Source organism: Takifugu rubripes, chromosome 15 (assembly GCF_901000725.2).
Source record: "Takifugu rubripes chromosome 15, fTakRub1.2, whole genome shotgun sequence".
Taxonomy (NCBI): domain Eukaryota; kingdom Metazoa; phylum Chordata; class Actinopteri; order Tetraodontiformes; family Tetraodontidae; genus Takifugu; species Takifugu rubripes.
Window position 1 is genome coordinate 1,646,001 of NC_042299.1, and position 27,436 is coordinate 1,673,436.

At 44.3% G+C, this 27,436-nt stretch overlaps 1 protein-coding gene across 1 annotated transcript in view; it reads right to left on the bottom strand.

Annotated features, from left to right (window-relative positions):
• The window catches only part of LOC115252687 (RNA-binding Raly-like protein), a 199,980-nt gene that overhangs the window by 56,623 nt on the left and 115,921 nt on the right, over nt 1-27,436 (bottom strand). The window lies entirely within an intron of this gene.

The window sequence follows — 27,436 nt, forward strand, 5'->3', positions numbered from 1 at the left end:
GCTGAATTTTAATAGCTGAATTTGGGACGGCCCCCCTCCACCCCGGATCGTCAGAAGAAAGAAACCATTTTAATACATCTGATTTCTCCGTTGCGGAACCACAGGTGTGGTCAAAGTCACGGTCACAATCTCTTCTTCAACAGTGGTTCATTTCACAGCTGAGCGCAGCGGCACTGAAGCCACCAAAGATGCATTTTTAATGTGTTCCTCGCAGAACGTCTGCTGAAACCACTAAATTAGCTCAGAAGAAGCCCGCTTGTTGGGTGTCGGTGACGGGGTGTGAGGCTTATCTCCTCCTGGTTGGATTTATGGAGGGTTTTACAGGCAGGAACGCCTTTTTGGGCGCTGCGCTAGCTCCTGCTTCAGGGAGCAGAAGCTGTCACCTGACAGTGGAAACGTGACCTTAATCTGCAGGACAGGACTCGTCAGCAGGACATGATAATGGTCCAAATAACAAAAAAATGATCTCTTACACGGAAGAATAAAATGCTCTGCAACTTCTGTTCAAGCTGTGAACCGCTCGCTCCTCAGAACGGGGGGGGGGGTCCAACTCTCAGGCTGTGCCAGCGTGCACGTGGGACTTGTCCCCCTGCTGCAAGACGATAAAGTTTGCCTGCTTTTTTAAATCAGACGCTTCCTGGTTGGAATTGTTAGCAGAGAATTCGCCTGCAGGATGCTAGCGTCCAGTGCTGCCCTGTGCTACGCTAGCTCCTGACGGTGATGCGGCTCGTGAAAGGATTAAACGAGCGGTGTGTGTGTGTGTGTGTGTGTGTGTGTGGCTCGGGGGGGGTCTAGTGGCCGTACTCTGCCATCCGATTCTGCAGCCGCCAATAGCTGAGCGGGCCCGCGCCGCCTTTGGCGTCCACAGCGGTCTCACCTTAAACATGCGGGTGGGGGGGGCTCTTTCAGACTGTCGCCTGCTCTTGTCCCCGCCGCCTGCCCGGGTGTAATGAATGGCTGCTGTGACGCCGCTGGCAGGTGAGCCCTGCAGCGAGCTGACTGGCGCCCAGCCGCAGCTTTGTGCCGCTGCGCTCTGGGCATTAAAATGCAGAGCTTTGTGCTGAAGGACGCAGGTTACAGCGACATGATTTATGCATGAGCGCTTCCAGATACTATCCTCCAATAAAAGTTTGCAAAGTGCTCTTTACGGCCCGAGTTTGGCTCATTGGAAAGAAGATAAAGTCGATTCATCAATTGGCGTTTACAGGTGGGGAATGCACATGTGCGGAGGATCAAAGGAGATCAAAGCAGCGCGCACGTCCTGCCTCCGACACCTTCATGCTACCTGCTCCGCTTCGCAGCGCCGGGAAAAAGAGCCCGACTGCGACAGGAACGCCACGCGTGCACGTCGGGGAGTTGTAGCCCGAATGCTAACAACATGAATATTACAGATCCTTTCAAAATGGAGGCATCGCACACAAGAGGCTCAGCCTGCGTCTAATTAGCACTCTCCGATTCTCCTCCAGCCACCCGGACGAGTCCGCTTTCTCCACAGTTTTCCGAAAAAAAAAGAAAAAGGAATCGGAACGTGAAAACTGACGAAAGCGAAGCAGCCTTGTTTGTGTTTTACGCCTTCGAAAAGTTCCTGTTGAACAAAAGGAGCCGTTCGTTAAACCATCATTAAATATAACACATACAGAGCAGCACGCACACCGACGCACGGCGGAGGAAGAGCTGCTGCTTCCAACATCAATTTGCCACCATATTCTGTGGCTCAGGTGGTTACCATAGCGACACAGAGGTCAAAGTGTCCTCGGGAATATATCCGGAACCCGAAACGTTCCGCGTAGCGACAGAGGGAAAGGCCGAACGCTCTTAGACGACACTCAAACGGGCGCCGTTTATTCGGATTAATTAGGCTAGCTTCGTAATCTGGGACTGATGACATCACCTGGAGATCAAAGCGGCAGATTAATGCGAGACGTGCTGAGATCGCGTCCCGGTAAAGAGGTAATTAGGCCCGACTGCGACCCTCCTGCCCCGCCGGGGCAACTGCGTTTTGAATACGAACCACGAGTGACCGGCACAGATAGGACGTAGCATCTGTAGCTAGCAACTGTGGTCGTATCAGAAGAAAGGGGTTGGACTCCACCATGTTAGACCCTCCCTATTAGTAATAAGTACTTAGAGAAACGAAGGTAAAACCTTTAGCCTGTTGAGAATTTAGCCTAGCATTAACAGCTAAGGGCATCTCTATAGTCAGCTAGGATCACCCTCGCTAGACCTGACGAGGGCTAATTAAGTGAAACCCTTTTTTGCAGTTAAATTGATGCGAGTCAAATCTCGACAACATTTTAGGTGATCCGTACAGATGCTACGAACGAGACGCAGGCTAACGCCTTTAACGTTCATCAACAACACGCACGAATGTGAAGAATCTGCAGAACTTTTCCCACGAACAGCTTCTCTGAACCGTTAATAGCTCGCCATGCCGGTGACCTTTGACCCAGCTGGGAGTCCAGCCTCCAAACCTCGTTGCTATGGAGCGACGATGCTAACTAGTGAAGCCGGTTGGCTGTAGTTTGGTGTAATCACGGTGCCCTGAGCAGCAACTGTCAGGCTAAAAGAAGACGAGAGACGGATGAAAATAGATATTTTCGACGTAACTTTTGTGACATTTCCTTTGAACAAAGGAGCGGCTGACGTCTGGAGCCGGAGCTACGCTAATGCTAAAAGGTTTCTGTCTGCTCAGATCTGACCTTTGCCCAAAATCTGTGCGTCAAAATGACAAAAGGAATCATATTCAGAGTGAAAGCTGCCGTCTGTGCCGAATCTACGTGCGCATTTAACTCTTTTCGACTTTCTTCAGCTTCTACTTTGTGATGGAATCATCCCTGAAATCATTAAAGAGCATCAAAACGGCGAGCAAGCGCGTTCTGATCGGCTGGAGCGAGTGTCTGTCTTTGGCTATTAAGTGTAAACTTATGGATTAAACCCGTTCATTTATCATTCCTTTCATGTTGACGTCGTTCTCTTTCTCATCTTGAAGAAGAAAAATCAAAGAAGAAAAAAAACAAAAAAAACCAACAGCATAAAATACATGAAAGCTAATTAGCTGTTTTCCTGGAGCTGGAGCTTTGCTAGCTTATTAAGTTACAATTAAAGTCACAAGAACTTGAGCTCGTCAGGAAATCGGGGTCACGTCGAGGTCAGAAAGTGGAAAAACTGTCCATGGAAAAGCTCCGGCTGTCGGTGGCGGAGCCGGAAGAGGTGTGAAGGTTTCCGACGATTATCATCGAGGGTCCAGAGATGCCGGCTCACAGAGAGAGCTGCCTCGGAACGGGAGGGAAAGCTTCACGGAGGCCGAGAGGACGGTCCGATAAGGCGTCTTCAGTCCTTGCCAGGGCTTCCTCTGTGCTGGAGGAGTAATCATAAAAGGCAGGAACAGATAAGGTTCGGGAAGAGTCGCCCTTTTATTCCAGCCAAGACAAAATAGAAGCATCCGTCCAGCCGCTAGCGCTCAAAACCCCTGGAAGTTTAGGAATTATTAATGGAATTAAGCCTTAAGGAAGCTGAAGCCTGGGACAAACCCACGTTTCCCTTTTTTTTGTTGACTGGCTTCAACCAGCTACTGTCTCAATGTCTCCAGCCCATAGTGTGGATTCTCTACGAGAGCAGACAGCAGCTTCACTCCTGAATCCTTCAGCTGGTTCTCTCTCAGGTCCAGTTCTCTGAGATGGGAGGGATTGGACCTCAGCGCCGAGGCCAGAGAGTCACAGCTGATCTCTGATAAGCTGCAGTTCCTTAATCTAAATACAGAAGGGAAAGTTTTATAAGGTTAGAAGTGAAACCAGTATTCATCTGAAAGGTTAATCAAAGGCATGATCTGTAAATATTTAATTTAGTTACAGGTTAAAAAATGATAGTAATATGTAATTACCACAATTCCAACCTCTCAGGTTTGCACTGTTCCAGAGGAGAATATATATTGTTCTGGCCCTCACTCTTCCCAGGTTCTCCCACCTCTTTCCCTCCCATCTCATCATGGAGATCCATCTCACCTGTGGCTCATCTTTAAAGGCACAACCTGTCTTAGATGACTTCCTGTCTCCCTCACCATCTCCCTCCTCGTTGGCTGGTGTCTACCAGGCACCCTCACCTAGTTTTGTCTAATTTTGGTTACATCTGTCGGCTTTTTCATTGTCCTTAAATCAATTTATCATGAATAAGTGGTCCCCGTGTGGCCCTCCCTCCTGAAGGAACTGGGCACAATACACACACTCAGAAAGTGTGAGGACCCTCGGATGGAATAATGGACATTTTTGAGAATGGTGTTTACCTCAGAGTTTCCAGTTGGCAGTTTGGAAAGTGGAGAAAACCACAGAGCAGCTTCACTGCTGGATCCAGCAGATGGTTGTGACTCAGGTCCAGTTCTCTGAGACGGGAGGGATTGGACCTCAGCGCCGAGGCCAGAGAGTCACAGCTGATCTCTGATAAGCTGCAGTTAATCAATCTGAAAAATGCAGGATGAGGTTATACGGTGCAGGTCTGCATGTTATCTGCGTCAGTACTAAACCTACGTTAGTTCTTAGTTGGGTCAGACCTGAATTCACGATATTCCAAGGAATTTTTTTAATGTGGTGCATCACAGCAGTGTTGAGAACAGCCTCACTTCACCATCTTAGCAGCTGGTATATAGGTAGAAAAATGAAGACTGACCTGAGCCTCTCCAGTTTACAGTTTGGACTCTCCAGTCCAGAACAGAGCCGCTTCACTCCTGAATCCTGCAACGTGTTGTCGCTCAGGTCCAGAACCCTCAGATGGGAGCGGTTGGACTTCAAAGCTGAGGCCACAGAATCACAGCTGGTCTCTGATAACCTGCAGTCACTTAGTCTAAAATAACAATTATTTTGAGAGAAGACAAATAAAAATCAACATGTACCAGAGCAAAACACAGCTTCCAAGCAACAAACCTCTGGTCCTGCACCGGCTTATCTGCCGTATGTTCCTATTTTGGGTTCTTTCAGGGCGCTTGGACAAGATCTACAGCGTATGTAAAGTGTGTGTTGGTCAAAATACCTTCCAAGTTTGTGAGACCACATTTCTCAACAGCACTCAACTCTTGTCAGGAGTTGGGACAAAGCGACCCACTCCTGATAGCTTGTGGGCGATGCTGCAGCGGCCCTGCAATCCCTACACTCTCTGGTGAAACCAAATCAAAGGTTTTAGACACTGCTGGATGCTGGAAGGGTGGCTATAGTCTGGACGCATCGTTCCCCTGACTGCACATTTCTCCAACAATGATTGGCAGCTGGTGTCACTTGTTCTCCAGATGAGAGAAGGAAAGAGAGCCACCCCACAGTGTGTTTGATTGCCCCACTGCAAGCTCAGTGCTGCCAGAAAACATTGCAGGAGCATCAATTCCCCTCAGGGCATCAACAAGGAGCTCAGGAAAAGGTGCAGCTGCCACCTACTAGAGACAAGCACACTGAGCTGAGATTCAAAGCCCTCTCCTCCCAAGAGAAGAGCTTGTTTGTTGGAGGCTCTTCTGGGCGATACCTGGTGCCACAGCTCCAGCTCAGCCCGTCTCTGGAGCTGAGGTGGAGCTTAGCAAGTTTCATGGTTCTCCACCACTTCCTCTCGCTGAGGACCTTCTCAGCTGGTGGTTTCTGCTCCACCTTCCAAGTTGAGCAGGTGATACTTCTGCATTCCTGCCACCAGTGTCTCTGCAGAAAGAGTCTTCTCTACTGTTTTATATTAGATTGTATAAAATTAGGATTTTTGGTTGATGTCTTAGATGTTGTTGACTAAGAGCAGGTTTTTCTTTAATAACATAGAAAGATTCGATGAGAAGAGCAAATGTATTATTTTATGAGCTACTTCCACTACTATTATATACACATGCTTCCATATTGTCTTAGATTGCAGCTGCATTTATTGCATCGTTCATAGAAAGTCAGATTTGTGAGGAGAAAAACTCCAATAAGGTCATTTTCTTTAATGACCATTACAACAGAAGGAGGCGATGAACAAACAGATTTATCTAAAAATGTGTGAAAACTTATGCATGGAAACCTTTTTAAAATGGTTGCATTGTGTAGAATCGGTGCAGAATCAACTTGTTGACTTCTGATTTGGACTCCAATGGAAGTGAGGTGCAACAATTGTGGATGCTGAAAGCTTCAGATCTTCATGAAGGTTTCTGTGGTTGGACTGACCTGCTGCCCCTTTAAGAGGGAGGCAGGTTTGGGCTTCTGGCTGGAATGAAGCCACCTAAGATGAGAATGACTGCAGGCTTTCGGTACCAAGGTTTAACAGGGCGCTCACTTCACACTTGGGCTTTTCTCTTTTTTGGGATGGCTTTTCTCAGTAGAGAAGGGGCATGGCACACTGCAGCAGCTTTCTTTTTGGGTTTCTAGTTTTCCTTCTGATCTTTAAAAGACAGGAAGAACCATTTTTGATTGGTCTGAATGTTTGGGCGGTTTTGTGGCCAGCCTAAAATAAAACAAGACAAATCTACAACTGATACTTCCTTCCTAGTCATTGATGACCATCCTCACATGGGGCAGATTTCCACAACAAATTTAATACTGCAAATCTGTCCTGTGTGGTCTTTTTTCTGAGAACTGTAACACTACGTTTATAACAAAGATCAAACATGGAAACAGTTATTGTCTAACTAGTTACACCTGGGAAAGTACTGGATCATCTCTGACTGACCTGAAAGTCTCCAGCTCACAGAGAGGATCCTGGAGAAAACCACAGAGCAGCTTCACTGCTGGATCCTTCAGCTGGTTCTGACTCAGCTCCAGAACCCTCAGATGGGAGGGATTGGACCTCAGCGCCGAGGCCAGAGAGTCACAGCTGGTCTCTGATAACCTGCAGCACCACAGCCTGGAAAAGCAATAAATGGGGCAAATAAAAACACATTTCTAAATATGAAAATGAAGAGAAAAGCAGAAAATGTAAAGAAATTTAGAAAAGACCAACAGAGGCCTCCTGACCTGAGCGTCTCCAGTCTGCAGTTTGGATGCATCATTGCAGAAGACAGTAACTTTACTACGGCATCTGCCAGGTTTTGGTTCCAGCTTAAGCTCAGCTCCCGTAGATGAGAAGGGTTTGACGTCATTGCTGAGGCCACAACTTCCCAATGACTCGTTGGAAGAAAACTACCAGGCAGTCTGTTGTGTATGAAACAAAAATAGTGAGTCAGACTTTGGGATTTCTAATCAACTTATCTGAGAATCTACCTCAACACAAATGTAGCTCATTTCCTGGAAAAGCTAAATTCAACACCGTAGAGCAACAGTTTGAACGACCATCAGATCTGAAATGCAACTGAATTATTCTCAACATTTGTCTTATTTTAGAACAGCTCATAATTACTCAATATTTAAAATGATTGTAGCAAATGGTTTAAAGAAACGTGCATCTTTTTATCTGTCTATCGGCTCTTTGGATATTTTGCATTTCATCCAATTTGTACGATGGTGCGTCAAGTCTTAATTCAGCGATCCGATCGATGACATCAGAGTCTCTGGTTGCATCGATTGCCCTCAGCTTCTGTTCTATCTGCTCAAACAACTTTGTGGGTCACATAAAGGCTCCAAACGGAACCGCCACAAAGACCTAAAACACCCATTTAAACCAACGAGGCCGGCTGTTTTTACGTTGAACAAATGAAGCAAAATAGTCACGTGTCATTAGTTAAAATATGTTTTTCTGTCGTTAGAATACGATGTATACAAACAAACAAAAGTGATTTAATGACATGACAGTAATTTCATGATAGTCAGTTAACTTGTGGCTCCTATTATTCCTGCCTTATGTTGGTTTGTCTGGATTGACCTTTGAACTTATATCCAGCCAGTGTTGAACATTTCTGGATGAATTGTTGTTGTTTTTAATTTATGGACGCTGCAATGGAGATAAAGAATTGAAGGAATGACCACTGGAGGGGGTATTGCTACCTGACATGATCCACTCGCTTGATTTAAACGCCGATGTCCGGCCCCAAAAATCTTTACTTACACGGCCTTCCTGCAGTTCCTCACAGCTGGAATCAGGCGACGTCGTCCCTCATCTGAGGTGTTGTACTGCAGCAGGTTCAGCTTATCCAGAACCTCCTCTGATATCTGCAGCAGGTAGGCCAGAGCTGAACAGTGGATCTCTGACAGTTCCCTCTGTGATTTCTTCCCTGACTTCAGGAACTCTTGGATCTCCTGGTGGACTGACTGATCCTTCATCTCCATCAGACAGTGGAAGATGTTGATGCTTCTGTCTGGGGAGAATTCATCACTGTTCTCCTCCTTCAGGTTGTTGAGGACCTTCTGGATGGTTTCTGGGTGGCTGTTCCTCTGATCCAACAGTCCACCCAAGATCCTCTGATTGGACTCCAGAGAGAGACCATGAAGGAAGCGAACAAACAAGTCCAGGTGGCCATTTTCACTTTTGAGAGATTTCATTAGTGCTCTCCCGAGGAAGCCATCAAGAGATGTGGCTGGATCGTAATTTGTAAACAACCCAGCAAACCCGGAAAAGCGGATTGGTTCAGAATATTCTAGGAACTGACTTATAACCGTTGTGTCTTTCCTGGTGTAACGGTGGAACATGTAGACGGCAGCCAGAAACTCCTGAACGCTCAGATGAACAAAGCAGTAGACTGATTTCTGGAAGATCACACTCTCTCTCTTGAAGATCTCTGTACAAACTCCTGAGTACACCGACACCTCGGAGACGTCCAGTCCACATCGCCCCAGGTCTTCTGAGTAGAACATGATGTTTCCTTTCTCCAGATGTTCAAACGCCAGCCGACCCAACTTCAGAAGGAGTTCTTTATCAGCCTCAGTCAGTTCCTCTGGTCTCTGCTTTCCTCCATACTTCTGCTTCTTCCTCTTTATCTGAACCCTCAGGAAGTGTGAGTAGAGGTCAGTCAGGGTTTGGGGCAGCTCTCCTCTCTGGTCTGTGGTCATCATGTCCTCCAGAACTATAGCAGTGATCCAGCAGAAAACTGGGATCAGACACATGATGTGGAGGCTCCTGGAGGCCTTGATGTGTGAGATGATTCTCTTGGACAGATCTTCATCACTGAACCTCCTCCTGAAGTACTCCTCCTTCTGGGAGTCAGTGAAGCCTCGTACTTCTGTGATCCTGTCAACACACGAGGGAGGAATCTGATAGGCTGCTGCAGGTCTGGAGGTGATCCAGATGAGAGCTGAGGGAAGCAGGTTCCCCTGGATGAGGTTCACCAGGAGCACGTCAACTGATGATACTTGTGTGACATCAGAGATGACCTGATGCTTGTTGAAACCCAGTGAAAATCTGCTTTCATCCAGGCCATCAAAGATGAACAGAAGTTTCCAGACAATCAGATCTTCTGCTCTGATCTTCTGTAATGTTGGATGGAAAACATGAAGCAGTGAGAGAAGACTGTGCTGCTCATCTCTGATCAAGTTCAGCTCCCTGCATGAGAGCGGAAGCACCAGGCTGATGTCTTGGTTCTCCAAACCTTCTGCCCAGTCCAGACTGAACTTCTGCACTGAGAAGGTTTTTCCAACGCCGGCGACACCGTTGGTCAGAACCACTCTGATGTGTCTCTGTTGCTCAGATAAGACTTTGAAGATGTCCTGGCACTTGATTGGAGTGTCCTGGATGTTCTTCTTGGAGGTTCTCTCAAGCTGTCTCACCTCATGTTGTGTGTCCACCTCCTCACTTTGTCCCTCAGTGATGTAGAGCTCAGTGTAGATCTTGTTCAGCAGGGTTCCACTTCCTGCTTCATGAGTTCCTTCAGTCACATGTTCACATCTTCTCTTCAGACTGATCTTATGACCTTCTATCACCTCCTGCAGATCACCACCCTCTAAAACAAACAATCTTTGAAATTATTTTACAATTGTCATCTACAGCAGTAACACAGATGTCCTCAACTGGAAAATATTCTGTCATGTTTGAATGATCGAAGCAACAGTCGAGTAATGACCCATCTCACTGTCAGTTTAAATGTTATGTCTTCTTATGTACACCTATTCTTTTATTTCATTGGGTTTCAATCTAATTTAGTCTATAACAACCATTTCCATGTCTTCCAAGAGTTTGCTTGGACTAAACAACTGGTAAAAGCTGGATGATATTTAGAAAAACACATCAAACCTTCTCCAAACACATCATACTCAGCAGACCCATTGTCCTGTAAAGGTCACCTGCCTTCAACTCTTTAACACTTTCCAGAACTAAATGACTAAATGTTGCTAAATACTGTCTAAGCATTTAGGAAGGTCTGAAGAGGGTTTGGTTCCAGTGGAACCAAACAAGTGCTCTCTGGATCTTCTCTTGCACATTGTAAATACACAAGTTGTTCCTTTATTCCGACCCAAAAGTATCTTATAAATACAAATGTACGAGCTTACGTGAGACGCTGTTGTTCAGGTCGGCGGTCTGCAGTTCAGTTCTCCGTTTCTTTTCACCCGCGGGACAGGAGGAATCTCCAATGGAAGCAGACCGTTTCTGATACCTGTCAAAAATGGGAATAGTGGTTATACATGTCTACTGGGCGTTAGCAACGCCTAAGAAAGGCTGCGTTCACTTCTACTTTCAGTTTGCTCTGACAGCTGAAGATTGAATGAACACTGAGCAAAATATATAAAGTTATTTACGTTCTAACAAGCTCGTTTAGTTGGAGAAAAGTGTATTTTGATTTAAGTGTTTTTGTGAATTTATGTTAAAAATAAAAGTGCCAAATCAGGAACATAAACTCATAGAATAGAACAAAAGTTCTCCATTTATGCTCCAAATACAGTCGTCTGGTCTCTGAAACTGATCATTAAATAGCACAGAGGTCACGCGTATTCAAAAGCTTATTTCAACCATTTAGAAATGACTGATGTTGTTGTCTATGGGTTTATTAGAACCAGGAGCCTTATAAATAGACTTTTTAATGAATTTTCATGACATGTGGTGGAACAGTGTGATAGAACAAGCTGCACAGACCTGCCATGTCTTACCCATCCGTATCTAAATGGAGAGCTGGAGCACTCTGCAATGATGGACATTGTTGGGAAACTTGAAAATATATGCCTAGGAATTTTAGTGAGATGATGTTAACCCATGTAGGAGAAATGACCAGTTAAAAACAGAAGCAATTTTCAGTTTTAAAGATTTACCACACTAAAATTAACATGGGAGTTAATGGGAGCGAACACCTCACATGTTGGTGCACCGTTTCATTTTAAGGACCTGATGAATTTCATTTTTCACGATAGTGGAGGCTAATACCCACAAAATGATGTTTTGTATGGTTGTGAAATGTTCTAAGGCAGAGTTATGTGGTTCAGAAAACCTTACTTTAAAGGTGAGCCTTGAGGTCTGATACCAAAGTTGATAGGTTCAAATTTGGACCGGTCACTCTTCAGGGACACCCAGCTGGGCACTGTGGACTCTGCTCTGTCCTCGTCCATCCTGAGGAAACATCAGAAATAGTGATGAGACTGTGATGAAGGTAAATAATCTGTAGAGGTTGGAGTTCAATAATCCCAATTCACTGCATTTTTATCAAACAGGAACATTTCTAATCCATTCTGGATAACAACTGAATCAATAATTTTCATGTTTTCAGAGTTTAAGCTGCTTTTTTTAACTGTTCCCTGCAGTGAGAAAATAAACTGGCACCTTTATCATCATACATACCACATATATATTGGAAAAAAGTTTTGGGACATCTTAAAAGTTTACATCATGTTAAATATAAAATAGTTGTGGAAAAAATGTTTCTCCTGGGTGTTTCAGAAGGTGCGGTGGCATTAGACGGACGCACACAAATACAAATTAAATCATTTTTTATCTGGTTATGGTTTACAAGAAAACCTAAATTCTTTCAAGATGTCAGTTCTCAACATTAAATTCAACAAATAACAAACAGAAATAAGTCATCACATCATCAAAGTGGGTCAAATGCAGCATCATCTTCTGTCATCTCAGACAGGATTCCAAGAAGAGGATCTTCATTTTCAACAACGCACCTTGACATCTCATCATGGCTCGTCTGTCAGATTACAAGCAGCTTTTTTTGATCAGGCGCATCATGTTTCTCACCAACACATGATGGTGCTGGAAAAAACATTTGTAGCCTGACCTAGAGGTCAAAACTCTGCATGGCGTGCACAGCTACTAGTTGCAGCTGGTGGTTGTGGCGGAGGAGATCCCAAACATATCTAGCAAGCTTGTTTTGGAGCAGAGCTTGTCCACCACCTCTGACCCCACTCATCACAGAAGTCCCACCATATCCATGGCCAGGTGTGGTGGCAGCATTGGAGCCAGCCTCAGGAAAAAGGTGTCAATATCTCAGAAGTGATGATCAAGTTGCCACGACCCAACAGAAGTCAAGCAACCCAACATGCTGAATAGAATAGATGACACACAGCAAAGGGCAAAAAACACCCAATTCTGCTCAGACTAATCTTATCTGACCACATGTTCAGGACCAAAAATATGAAAACACCATGGGTTTAGGTTTCGTTTCGTTTTCTTGACTGCTTCATTCAAAACAGAACACATTTCATAAATCCATAATAACAAATTCATATTCCACAAAGAACCAGTTGTTAAAACAATAAAATGGAATGCCTTGATCTCTCCCTCTTTCCACACTCTCCTTTTTTAAATAAAGGATTATTGTCCCCCTGGTGGAGGGACAAAGAGAGGAGGCTAAAACTGTCGCGTTTGTGTCCCTCTTTCCGTGGATTTTTCCACTAACTGCAAATAATATTGTCGACTTATTGTGAGTATTAAAATGTGCTTCCTCACCCTCTAAAATGTCGGCTCAGGGTTAGCGGAAAACGCAGTTCGAGGAAACAAGGTACAAAGTTTGATCATCCGTCACAACATTCCCGTCGACCAGCCGCAATGTGCGTCCGAAACACGCGCACGCTCATTGCGCACACGCAGCTTATTAAGCCGCATCTCGCAGCGGAACATTGATTCGAGACGACAGCAGTGAAAGAACCAAATGCTACCTGAATATTAGAGGTTTTCCATCAGGGCTCGGTCAGTCCAGATGGAGCCCGAAGTTGAGAACTTTCACTTTCGCTTCTTCTTCCTCTACACGTGACGTGTTTGTGTTTTGATCGCGTCATATCCAGCACAGGCGCCTCTCTTCAGAACAATTTGGTCCACGTTTGAACTGAAATACTGGGAAACAACTGGAGTTCGTCTGACAGATGTTCGTTTTTGGCTGCGGAATCAAACTGGGTCAACTTTTTGATCTATAGGATCCCCTCTGGTTCAAAGTGTCCCCTATAGGATATTGACAGTACTGACCTTTTGGGGGCTGCACACACCTCTTAATGGTGACGGCACCAACGGAGCTGATCCAGTTGTCATCAGCTGGCCAGTCTGACTCCAGCTCATTAGGGGAAATTTGTTGATCTGGAGGAGAAGCTTTCAAAACTTGACGGGCTGGGGGGAAATGACTGTAATTTTGGAATCAGCGTGCTAATTTTATTTTTAATCAGAATAATTTAGAATCATTTCAACAGGATATTTTCAAATTGTTCCCCAGTGGAGCTGCCAACTGAATATGGTGACCTGCTCCTACACACAGAAATCCGATGGCTCAGCAGGGGACGGATTTTGCTTCCTTTTTTGTCCCTTTTGAGTGAAATGAAAGAGTTCATGCAGTCCAGAGGGGAAGACGCCGCGCTGCTGGAGGACACTGGCTGGACACTGGACCTTGCATTTTTAACGGACATTACTGGGAAACGGAACAGTTTGAACTGGGAGCTGCAAGGCAAAGGTGAGACTGGTGCTGAGAGGATCAGTGCTGTAAATGCATCTAAAGCCAAGATGAACATTTTCTCTGTGCATTTACAGACAAAAGGTGCTGCACTTCCCCTCTGTGCAGATGGTGCTGAGAGACAACGCTTCTGCATGTGAGGCTTTGGACTAAAGCGCAGAAAAGTGCTCTCAGCTCATAAAAAGACTTGGGCAAGAGTTTGGGAACAGCTTTTGGGACCTGGATCAGCTTGAGCCATGTGTGTCATTCATTTCTAACCCTTTCATGAACGTGGACATATCATGCATTGCTCAGCAGTTCAGTGCAACCTTCAGCCTGGATGCTGCACAGATGCAAATTGAAATTGGAACATTGTGAAATGAGCTGCAGCTCAAAGCCTCTCAGGCTGCACCAAACTTTTGGTGCCTTGTTGACACAGAAAAGTACAGTGGTGTATGTACAGCAGCTATGAAGGTTGCAAACCTTTTTGGTTCGACCTCTCTTTGTGAATCAGCCTTTTCTGACAGGAACTTCATCAAGAACCAACACAGAACAGGCCTCCCTGATGCACATCTGCCAGACTCACTCAGAGCTGCACTGTCAAGTTCCCCACCAGAGGACAACACACTGGTAACCGCAGCAACGCCAGGCTTCCCCCCAACGGACAAAGAAACGGACACCAGATTTGGTGTCTCCTTCAGAATTTGTTAAATGTGTTTGTAAAATGTAACAATTGTTTATGTTAAAATGTTCATGTGGAAAAATCTGCAGACTGGAGTGTGAAGTTCAAAACGTAATCAGATTTATTTTAAAGTATGAACGTTTATCTTTGTATTTTACATGATTTATTATTTGTACAAACGTGGTGCAAAGTAATTCATGATTTGTTAAAAAATGTCAGTGGCTGGTAAAAATGGGACATTGTGATTTCCTAGGACTGTTGGAGAAGTGATCATTTTAAAATGGTTTTCAACATTTATTTCAATTTGAAAAACACTTGCACTAAGACAAAATCTAGAAATAAAGTGTTGCATATTGATATTTATCTGTTCCCGACCTTGTTAAATCATTGTTGATATTGATTGTGAGAAATCATTAAGATGATCAGTGTCTTTGCAGAGATGAATATCATTAACTATTAATAATGACATTTAGTTAAAGATAAATTGAGCAAATTGGCTGTTTCAGAAGTGTGTATCAAACTGGTGGCCCTTCACATGATTCAGTACCCAGGAAGTAGCTCTCCGTCTCAGAAAGGTTGGTGACCCCTGCACTAGACTACATGCGGTCATTTTAAAATGTTTCAATGAACATTGGATCAGTCTGGCCCTCGGCTTGGAGCTACATTTTTTATTTGGCCGTCCGTCCATTTGACTTTGACACCCCTGATTTAAATGAATCAGGATGTTTCCATCAGTGGTTAAAAATCCGATGAATGTGATCATCAAAATGCACAAATTCTGTCTTAAATCAGCATCAGCCGTCTTTGTTCATTTAAATATATGGAGCAGTGATCCAGGATTAAACGTTGCTGTTGTCCAAGATTACTGACTGATCCATGATGTGTAACAGATTTCTATTATATCGATTAACGCGAATGTTTGCATTGGAATTTGACAGAAATCTGCAGAATGTAAACTGTATAAAAGTTCACTACACTATCACAGAAACAGTTGCAGTCTCATTATGGGCTGTAACTGTAGGAGCTCCAGCTTATGTCATTAGAATCTACATGATTCAGTTTATTCATGCTTTTAGTGCTCTTTTGACTGGATTTTACCAGATAAAAATGTACCTTTTCTGCCCCCAATACAAGAGTTCCTCTGGTAATGACTTATTTGCACACGGGCAAACAGGAACTCAGGCAGACACAAAGGAAACACAGGAAATAGTCCGTTCTTCAGGCTCAGGGCCCACACAAAGTCTATGGGTTGCAGGCTCGGGGAGTGGGTCGAGCAGAGATGGAATGCGGAACCAAGGGGGAAGGACGTAAATCCTCGGAACCGTGCAGTTCTGCTGACAGTGGGCAGGAGTGACAGAAAGGGTCTTACAGGAGAGGAGGCTCCCGATGTAGCGGAGCAGACTGGGGACGAGCAGCAGCGAAGTCGGGGCCAGGCGGAGAAGTCAAAACCAGGTGAGCAGACAGGAACCAGAAACGCTGAGGCAGAAGTCGTAGTCAGGGGCAGAAAGCAGGTAGGTTGTCCAGGGAACAGGCGAGGCAGGCAGAACGAAGACAGGCAGGGTCGGTAACACGTAATCCGGCAGGGAAATAACGCTGGAAAGTATCGCATCAAGGCAGAAGAAACAATCTGGCAAAGAGTGAGAGTGCAGGGGAGGCTGATAGCAGGGCTGATTGGGAATGAGCTGCAGCTGTGCTGCAGGTGAGTGGAGTTGAGGTGGGAGTGGCTGGCAGGTAGAGTGGAGCAGAGGCAGGGGGACAGGAGGGAACTGGGGAAATGGAGCTGTGACAAACGGTGATCTATATGTAGCTATATGTAGCTATAGCGTCATTGGCCTCCACTCCAGCCGCTCCTGGTAGTTCCTCAAAAACACTGAGTTTCTAGTGGATGCACAATCTGTGGAAGCCAACATAGAAACTTCTGAAGAGCCAAAGTTCTTGCAACAAAAATATAGTCCCCAATGAGGTTGTTTTGTTATCACACGACCCCGTCCCCATTATCTTAAGAGAATATAAAAGAATGAGTGGAGACAGAAGAGAGAATGAGACGTTTTTGGCGCGTGTCGCTCTTGATTTTGTGTTTATTTTTGCAGTAAACTTAAAGGAGGCCTTTTCACTTTATGTTTGATTAAATTTAAGCTGATATTCCATTCTTGACATCTTTAAATTTACAGTATTCATGGGAGTTTTATTTGGTCATTTTGCTTCTTTTTATTTCCTATTTCCCACATTTATTCATAGTTTTTATTAGATTATAAATAAATAAATAAATCCTATAACATTGAACAGACTGACTAAAGTCAAATGACCTGTGGTTCCCACCGATAGCCGTCATTCTGATGGGTTTTTGCTGGCTGCAGCTGAAATATTCCAATGCTCCATGTCACAGAGACAGTAAATACTAAACCCTAAAGATTCTGAAGGCATGATGTAAAATAGTAACGTATAATACAGACATTTGAAGAGACAATTAAGAGAATGTTTTCATGCTTATAAGAGTGGCCGAGGAGCCATTTAGAACTTTATAAAGATGCATTGTGTGATACCAGGAACTAATTTAACTTCAAGGCGAAGCTGCTTCTGCTTTGTCGACCATCGACTGATCTCCTGAAAGTCCACCAGCGCTTTTTAAAAACTGAATTCTTCATCTATGGAGGGAGTAGACGGCAGATGTTTCCACAGATGCTCTTCACCAGTGGTCAGTGAGTGATGCAGCAGATGAGCGGGAGTTGACTGGCTTCAACCAGCTACTGACTCAATGTCTCCAGCCCATAGTGTGGATTCTCTACGAGATCAGACAGCAGCTTCAGCTCTGAATCCTTCAGCTGGTTCTGACCCAGGTCCAGTTTTCTGAGATGGGAGGGATTGGACCTCAGCGCCGAGGCCAGAGAGCCACAGCTGATCTCTGATAAACTGCAGCTCCATAATCTAAATAAAGAAGGGAAACTTTTATAAGGTTATAAGTGAAACCAGTATTAATCTGAAAGGTTAATCAAAGGCATTGTCCCGGAGTGAGCCGTGCCCCTTACGCACACACTTCATACGCACACACAAACATTTCATTTCCATTCTGTTCCGTCTAGGGGTACTCGGTTTAAGCATTTCAGACACACCACTTTTTACCATAGCTCACCAGCAGGACATACTTCCTCGTTTGGGGAAACCGAAGGACTGGTCCATGATTGTATATATGGAGGGGTTTCGCGGGGTGCTACGGCACAATCTATTTTAGCGGGGGTGTTTTATTGGGGTAAATTGAACATGTATTTTACTGTGCACTGGGTGGTTGTTGGTGGTGGAAATTTGTTTTGGAAGTTTTACGCATCTTTTTGTATTTTCTTTTCGGTTGTAATTTTGAGTTTGTAAATGTATTAGTGAGCGTAATAATTTTGATAATTGGTTTCACCTGTGGGAGGGGCTACAGGTATAAAAGCCCTGTAGTAGGCCCAAGACAGGGCTTCTTGTTGGTTGTTGAGTTGGTTGGTCATTGTTTTGGAGGAAAAAGAAAATTGTTGGAAAAAAGTTAAAGTGGTGGGGTGTAAGAGTGTGCAGGGTCGGTATGTATTGTATGGATTTAGCCTGGCATCTTCTGACGCCGCTTTATTTTTGGTAAATTAAAATACATTTTTGGAGGAAAGAATCTCCCATCTCCCTCTGTCTCCTCCACTGCCGTTCATCCTTGCGACAGGCATTATGTGTAAATATTTAATTTAGTTACAGGTCAAAAAATGATAGTAATATGTAATTACCACAATTCCAACCTCTCAGGTTTGCACTGTTCCAAAGGAGAATCTATATTGTTCTGGCCCTCACTCTTCCCAGGTTCTCCCACCTCTTTCCCTCCCATCTCATCATGGAGATCCATCTCACCTGTGGCTCATCTTTAAAGGCACAACCTGTCTTAGATGACTTCCTGTCTCCCTCACCATCTCCCTCCTCGTTGGCTGGTGTCTACCAGGCACCCTCACCTAGTTTTGTCTAATTTTGGTTACCATCTGTGGGCTTTTTCATTGTCCTTAAATCAGTTTATCATGAATAAGTGGTCCCCGTGTGGCCCCCCCTCCTGAAGGAACTGGGCACAACACACACACTCAGAAAGTGTGAGGACCCTCGGATGGAATAATGGACATTTTTGAGAATGGTGTTTACCTCAGAGTTTCCAGTCGGCAGTTTGGAAAGTGGAGAAAACCACAGAGCAGCTTCACTCCTGAATCCTGCAGCTGGTTCCGACTCAGGTCCAGTTCTCTGAGATGGGAGGGATTGGACCTCAGCGCCGAGGCCAGAGAGTCACAGCTGATCTCTGATAAGCTGCAGCCCCTTAATCTAAATAAAGAAGGGAAACTTTTATAAGGTTATAAGTGAAACCAGTATTAATCTGAAAGGTTAATCAAAGGCATGATCTGTAAATATTTAATTTAGTTACAGGTTAAAAAATGATAGTAATATGTAATTACCACAATTCCAACCTCTCAGGTTTGCACTGTTCCAGAGGAGAATATATATTGTTCTGGCCCTCACTCTTCCCAGGTTCTCCCACCTCTTTCCCTCCCATCTCATCATAGAGATCTATCTCACCTGTGGCTCATCTTTAAAGGCACAACCTGTCTTAGATGACTTCCTGTCCCCCTCACCATCTCCCTCTTCGTTGGCTGGTGTCTACCAGGCACCCTCACCTAGTTTTGTCTAATTTTGGTTACCATCTGTCGGCTTTTTCATTGTCCTTAAATCAGTTTATCATGAATAAGTGGTCCCCGTGTGGCCCTCCCTCCTGAAGGAACTGGGCACACACACACTCAGAAAGTGTGAGGACCCTCGGATGGAATAATGGACATTTTTGAGAATGGTGTTTACCTCAGAGTTTCCAGTCGGCAGTTTGGAAAGTGGAGAAAACCACAGAGCAGCTTCACTCCTGAATCCTGCAGCTGGTTCTGACCCAGGTCCAGTTCTCTGAGATGGGAGTGGTTGGACTTCAGAGCTGAGGCCACAGAATCACAGCTGGTCTCTGATAAACTGCAGTACTTTAGTCTAAAATAACAATTATTTTGAGAGAAGTCAAATAAAAATCAACATGTACCAGAGCAAAGCACAGCTTACAAGCAACAAACCTCTGGTCCTGCACCGGCTTATCTGCCGTATGTTCCTATTTTGGGTTCTTTCAGGGCGGTTGGACAAGATCTACACCGTATGTAAAGTGTGTGTAGGTCAAAATACCTTCCAAGTTTGTGAGACCACATTTCTCAATAGCACTCAACTCTGGTCAGGAGTTGGGACAAAGCGACCCACTCCTGATAGCTTGTGGGCTAGGGTTAGGGTTAGTGCTCTGGCCCCCCACTGATAAACTGGGATATTACAGCAACAACATAGTTAAAAAGTATCTATAAAATTGACTTTCAATGGCTCATTTAAATTCATACTACACTTCTCTTCTCAAAAAGTCAATGGAGTTTATCTTGAAGCCTTTCATTGTTTAGTTGTTATGTCGAAGATAAAAGGAAGCTGACCTGAGAGTCTCCAGCTTACAGAGAGGATCCTGGAGAAAACCACAGAGCAGCTTCACTCCTGGATCCTTCAGCTCGGTGTGACTCAGCTCCAGTTCTCTCAGATGGGAGGGATTGGACCTCAGCGCCGAGGCCAGAGAGCCACAGCTGATCTCTGATAAACTGCAGCACCACACCCTGGAAAAGGAATAAATGGGGCAAATAAAAACACATTTCTAAATCTGAAAATGAAGAGAAAAGCAGAAAATGTAAAGAAATTTAGAAAAGACCAACAGAGGCCTCCTGACCTGAGCGTCTCCAGTCTGCAGTTTGGATGCATCATTGCAGAAGACAGTAACTTTACTACGGCATCTGTCAGGCTTTTGTTCTCTCTTAAGTCCAGCTCCCGTAGATGAGAAGGGTTTGACGTCATTGCTGAGGCCACAACTTCCCAATGACTCGTTGAAAGAAAACTACCAGGCAGTCTGTTGTGTATGAAACAAAAATAGTGAGTCAAACTTTGGGATTTCTAATCAACTTATCTGAGAATCTACCTCAACACAAATGTAGCTCATTTCCTGGAAAAGCTAAATTCAACACCGTAGAGCAACAGTTTGAACGACCATCAGATCTGAAATGCAACTGAATTATTCTCAACATTTGTCTTATTTTAGAACAGCTCATAATTACTCAATATTTAAAATGATTATAGCAAATGGTTTAAAGAAACGTGCATCTTTTTATCTGTCTATCGGCTCTTTGGATATTTTGCATTTCATCCAATTTGTACGATGGTGCGTCAAGTCTTAATTCAGCGATCCGATCGATGACATCAGAGTCTCTGGTTGCATCGATTGCCCTCAGCTTCTGTTCTATCTGCCTGTTTCCCTTCAAATCATTTTCACTGCACCTTTTGTTGCTAGTGATGAAGTTGCCACCTAACGGGTGTGGAAAGGCTCAAACAACTTTGTGGGTCACATAAAGGCTCCAAACGGAACCGCCACAAAGACCTAAAACACCCATTTAAACCAACGAGGCCGGCTGTTTTTACGTTGAACAAATGAAGCAAAATAGTCACGTGTCATTAGTTAAAATGTGTTTTTCTGTCGTTAGAATACGATGTAAACAAACAAACAAAAGTGATTTAATGACATGACAGTAATTTCAAGATAGTCAGTTAACTTGTGGCTCCTATTATTCCTGCCTAATGTTGGTTTGTCTGGATTGACCTTTGAACTTATATCCAGCCAGTGTTGAACATTTCTGGATGAATTGTTGTTTTTTTAATTTATGGACGCTGCAATGGAGATAAAGAATTGAAGGAATGACCACTGGAGGGGGTATTGCTACCTGACATGATCCACTCGCTTGATTTAAACGCCGATGTCCGGCCCCAGAAATCTGTACTTACTCGACCTTCCTGCAGTTCCTCACAGCTGGAATCAGGCGACGTCGTCCCTCCTCTGAGGTTTTGTACTGCCACAGGTTCAGCTCATCCAGAACCTCCTCTGACATCTGCAGCAGGTAGGCCAGAGCTGAACAGTGGATCTCTGACAGTTCCCTCTCTGATTTCTTCTCTGACTTCAGGAACTCTTGGATCTCCTGATGGACTGACTGATCCTTCATCTCCATCAGACAGTGGAAGATGTTGATGCTTCTGTCTGGGGAGATTTCATCACTGTTCTCCTCCTTCAGGTTGTAGAGGACCTTCTGGATGGTTTCTGGGTGGTTCTCCGTCTGATCCAACAGTCCACCCAAGATCCTCTGATTGGACTCCAGAGAGAGACCATGAAGGAAGCGAACAAACAAGTCCAGGTGGCCATTTTCACTTTTGAGAGATTTCATTAGTGCTCTCCTGAGGAAGTCATCAAGAGATGTGACTGGTTCAGAATATTTTAGGAACTGATTTATAACCGCTGTGTCTTTCCTGGTGTAACGGTGGAACATGTAGACGGCAGCCAGAAACTCCTGAACGCTCAGATGAACAAAGCAGTAGACTGATTTCTGGAAGATCACACTCTCTCTCTTGAAGATCTCTGTACAAACTCCTGAGTACACCGACACCTCGGAGACGTCCAGTCCACATCGCTCCAGGTCTTCTGAGTAGAACATGATGTTTCCTTTCTCCAGATGTTCAAACGCCAGCCGACCCAACTTCAGAAGGAGTTCTTTATCATCCTCAGTCAGTTCCTCTGGTCTCTGCTTTCCTCCATACTTCTGCTCCTTCCTCTTTATCTGAACCCTCAGGAAGTGTGAGTAGAGGTCAGTCAGGGTTTGGGGCAGCTCTCCTCTCTGGTCTCTGGTCATCATGTCCTCCAGAACTATAGCAGTGATCCAGCAGAAAACTGGGATCAGACACATGATGTGGAGGCTCCTGGAGGCCTTGATGTGTGAGATGATTCTCTTGGACAGATCTTCATCACTGAACCTCCTCCTGAAGTACTCCTCCTTCTGGGAGTCAGTGAAGCCTCGTACTTCTGTGATCCTGTCAACACACGAGGGAGGAATCTGATAGGCTGCTGCAGGTCTGGATGTGATCCAGATGAGAGCTGAGGGAAGCAGGTTCCCCTGGATGAGGTTCACCAGGAGCACCTCAACTGACGATACTTGTGTGACATCAGAGATGACCCGATGCTTGTTGAAATCCAGTGAAAATCTGCTTTCATCCAGGCCATCAAAGATGAACAGAAGTTTCCAGACATCTTCTGCTCTGATCTTCTGTAATGTTGGATGGAAAACATGAAGCAGTGAGAGAAGACTGTGCTGCTCATCTCTGATCAAGTTCAGCTCCCTGCATGAGAGCGGAAGCACCAGACTGATGTCTTGGTTCTCCAAACCTTCTGCCCAGTCCAGACTGAACTTCTGCACTGAGAAGGTTTTTCCAACGCCGGCGACACCGTTGGTCAGAACCACTCTGATGTGTCTCTGTTGCTCAGATAAGACTTTGAAGATGTCCTGGCACTTGATTGGAGTGTCCTGGATGTTCTTCTTGGAGGTTCTCTCAAGCTGTCTCACCTCATGTTGTGTGTCCACCTCCTCACTTTGTCCCTCAGTGATGTAGAGCTCAGTGTAGATCTTGTTCAGCAGGGTTCCACTTCCTGCTTCATTAGTTCCTTCAGTCACATGTTCACATCTTCTCTTCAGACTCATCTTATGACCTTCTATCACCTCCTGCAGATCACCTCCTGAACACAAGTGAACCAATGATTTCCATCTATAATAAATCATCAACACAACTACAAATTCATGACATCACAAATTAAATCTCATATTGAACAGTTTTACTTTGTTTGGGCTTCATTTCAGCATCTCCAGATCTGCTTCCAGATTGTGAACAAGAGGACTCTCCTGGTGGAGCTGACTGGTCCCAGTTTGATAGGATGTGCTCCCCCCTCTCACTATGAAACACATCTCTATTAGTCCTTTGATTTATAGGATGAAAGAACCTGATCAAGACTCAATATTGTTCCAGCATTTATGTCTGAATTTATCTTTCAGTTTAAACATGATTCTTGTTTCTAATCAACAATATTCACAACTGATAACAACTGAATCAATAAATCAATGATGTATATGTATAATTTTCATGTTTTCAGAGCTTAAGCTGCTTTTTTAACTGTTCCCTGCAGTGAGAAAAGAACTGGCACCTTTTCCAGCCCCTCATCCTGCAGCACTGAATGTGCTCTAAAGTTCTTTCCAGAGCAAACGTCTCTGCACTTGCAGCAACATGTTGTAGTCATGGATCTGTGAGGAGAACCGGATACAGGAAACGCCCCCACTTTGATCCCAAAACCCAACTGGTGGCCAACGGTGGTCCTGCAACGACGGGGACGCTGGTCCATCGGGCCCACAACACTGGTTTTCCACAGGCCAACATGGTGAAAGGACCGTGCACCGTTTCATTTTAAAGAGCTGATGAATTTCATTTTTCACGATAGTGGAGGCTAATACCCACAAAATGATGTTTTGTATGGTTGTGAAATGTTCTAAGGCAGAGTTATATGGTTCAGAAAACCTTACTTTAAAGGTGAGCCTTGAGGTCCAATACCGAAGTTTAAAGGGTGCCCTTTGGACCTGTCGCTCTTCATGGACACACAGCTGGACACTGTGGACTCTGCTCTCTCTTCCTCTTCCATCACACATTCGCTCATTTTTAAATGTGGGTCTAAATGGTTAAGCAGGAACAGTCTGCTGACACAGAAAAGAAGATTAAAGAACATGATTCTCAGCATGAAGACAAGCAGAGGTCTGTCCAATGACGTGTTGTCGGCTCATTCACATCAAAATCTATTATATGATGTCACCCTGTACATCATACAGGCCACATATATATTGGAAAAAAGTTTTGGGACATCTTAAAAGTTTACACCATAAAATAGTTGTGGAAAAAATGTTTCTCCTGGGTGTTTCAAAAGGTGCGGTGGCATCAGACGGACGCACACAAATACAAATTAAATCATTTTTTATCTGGTTATGGTTTACGAGAAAACCTAAATTCTTTCAAGATGTCAGTTCTCAACATTAAATTTAACAAATAAGATGAGAATGCATTCAAAACTAAACAGAAATACGTCATCACATCATCAAAGTGGGTCAAATGCAGCATCATCTTCTGTCATCTCAGACAGGATTCCAAGAAGAGGATCTTCATTTTCAACAACGCACCTTGACATCTCATCATGGCTCGTCTGTCAGATTACAAGCAGCTTTTTTTGATCAGGCGCATCATGTTTCTCACCAACACATGATGGTGCTGGAAAAAACATTTGTAGCCTGACCTAGAGGTCAAAACTCTGCATGGCGTGCACAGCTACTAGTTGCAGCTGGTGGTTGTGGCGGAGGAGATCCCAAACATATCTAGCAAGCTTGTTTTGGAGCAGAGCTTGTCCACCACCTCTGACCCCACTCATCACAGAAGTCCCACCATATCCATGGCCAGGTGTGGTGGCAGCATTGGAGCCAGCCTCAGGAAAAAGGTGTGTCAATATCTCAGAAGTGATGATCAAGTTGACACAACCCAACAGAAGTCAAGCAACCCAACATGCTGAATAGAATAGATGACACACAGCAAAGGGCAAAAAACACCCAATTCTGCTCAGACTAATCTTATCTGACCACATGTACAGGACCAAAAATATCAAAACACCATGGGTTTAGTTTCGTTTCGTTTTCTTGACGGCTTCATTCAAAACAGAACACATTTCATAAATCATAATAACAAATTCATATTCCACAAAGAACCAGTTGTTAAAACAATAAAATGGAATGCCTTGATCTCTCCCTCTTTCCATACTCTCCTTTTTTAAATAAAGGATTGATTGTCCCCTGGTGGAGGGACAAAGAGAGGAGGCTAAAACTGTCGCGTTTGTGTCCCTCTTTCCGTGGATTTTTCCACTAACTGCAAATAATATTGTCGACTTATTGTGAGTATTAAAATGTGCTTCCTCACCCTCTAAAATGTCGGCTCAGGGTTAGCGGAAAACGCAGTTAGAGGAAACACGGTACAAAGTTTGATCATGCGTCACAACATTCCCGTCGACCAGCCGCAATATGCGTCCGAAACACGCGCACGCTCATTGCGAACACGCAGCTTATTAAGCCGCATCTCGCAGCGGAACATTGATTCGAGACGACAGCAGTGAAAGAACCAAATGCTACCTGAATATTAGAGGTTTTCCATCATGGCTCGGTCACTCAAGATGGAGCCCGAAGTTGAGAACTTTCACTTTCGCTTCTTCGTCCTCTACACGTCACGTGTTTATGGTTGGATCGCGTCATATTCAGCACAGGCGCCTCTCTTCAGAACAATTTGGTCCACGTTTGAACTGAAATACTGGGAAACAACTGGAGTTCGTCTGACAGATGTTCGTTTTTGGGTGCGGAATCAAACTGGGTCAACTTTTTGATCTATAGGATCCCCTCTGGTTCAGAGTGTCCCCTATAGGATATTGACAGTACTGACCTTTTGGGGGCTGCACACACCTCTTAATGGTGACGGCACCAACGGAGCTGATCCAGTTGTCATCAGCTGGCCAGTCTGACTCCAGCTCATTAGGGGAAATTTGCTGATCTGGAGGAGAAGCTTTCAAAACTTGACGGGCTGGGGGGAAATGACTGTAATTTTGGAATCAGCGTATCAATTTGATTTTTAATCAGAATAATTTAGAATAATTTCAACAGGATATTTTCAAATTGTTCCCCAGTGTCCCCAGTGGAGCTGCCAACTGAATATGGTGACCTGCTCCTACACACAGAAATCCGATGGCTCAGCAGGGGACGGATTTTGCTTCCTTTTTTGTCCCTTTTGAGTGAAATAAAAGAGTTCATGCAGTCCAGAGGGGAAGACGCCGCGCTGCTGGAGGACACTGGCTGGACACTGGACCTTGCATTTTTAACGGACATTACTGGGAAACGGAACAGTTTGAACTGGGAGCTGCAAGGCAAAGGTGAGACTGTTGCTGATAGGATCAGTGCTGTAAATGCATCTAAAGCCAAGATGAACATTTTCTCTGTGCATTTACAGACAAAAAGTGCTGCACTTCCCCTCTGTGCAGATGGTGCTGAGAGACAACGCTTCTGCATGTGAGGCTTTGGACTAAAGCGCAGAAAAGTGCTCTCAGCTCATAAAAAGACTTGGGCAAGAGTTTGAGAACAGGTTTTGGGACCTGGATCAGCTTGAGCCATGTGTGTCATTCATTTCTAACCCTTTCATGAACGTGGACATATCATGCATTGCTCAGCAGTTCAGTGCAACCTTCAGCCTGGATGCTGCACAGATGCTAATTGAAATTGGAACATTGTGAAATGAGCTGCAGCTCAAAGCCTCTCAGGCTGCACCAAACTTTTGCTGCCTTGTTGACACAGAAAAGTACAGTGGTGTATGTACAGCAGCTGTGAAGGTTGCAAGCCTTTTTGGTTCGACCTCTCTTTGTGAATCAGCCTTTTCTGACATGAACTTCATCAAGAACCAACACAGAAGACGCCTCCCTGATGCACATCTGCCAGACTCACTCAGAGCTGCACTGTCAAGTTCCCCACCAGAGGACAACACACTGGTAACCGCAGCAACGCCAGGCTTCCCCCCAACGGACAAAGAAACGGACACCAGATTTGGTGTCTCCTTCAGAATTTGTTACATGTGTTTGTAAAATGGAACAATTGTTCATGTTAAAATGTTCATGTGAAAAAATCTGCAGATTGAAGTGTGAAGTTCAAAACGTAATCAGATTTATTTTAAAATCTGAAAGTTTATTTTTGTATTTTACATGATTTATTATTTGTACAAACGTGGTGCAAAGTAATTCATGATTTGTTAAAAAATGTCAGTGGCTGGTAAAAATGGGACATTGTGATTTCCTAGGACTGTTGGAGAAGTGATCATTTTAAAATGGTTTGAACATTTATTTCAATTTGAAAAACACTTGCACTAAGACAAAATATAGAAATAAAGTGTTGCATATTGATATCCATCTGTTCCCGATCTTGTTAAATCATTGTTGATATTGATTGTGAGAAATCATTAACATGATCAGTGTCTTTGCAGAGATGAATATCATTAACTATTAATAATGACAT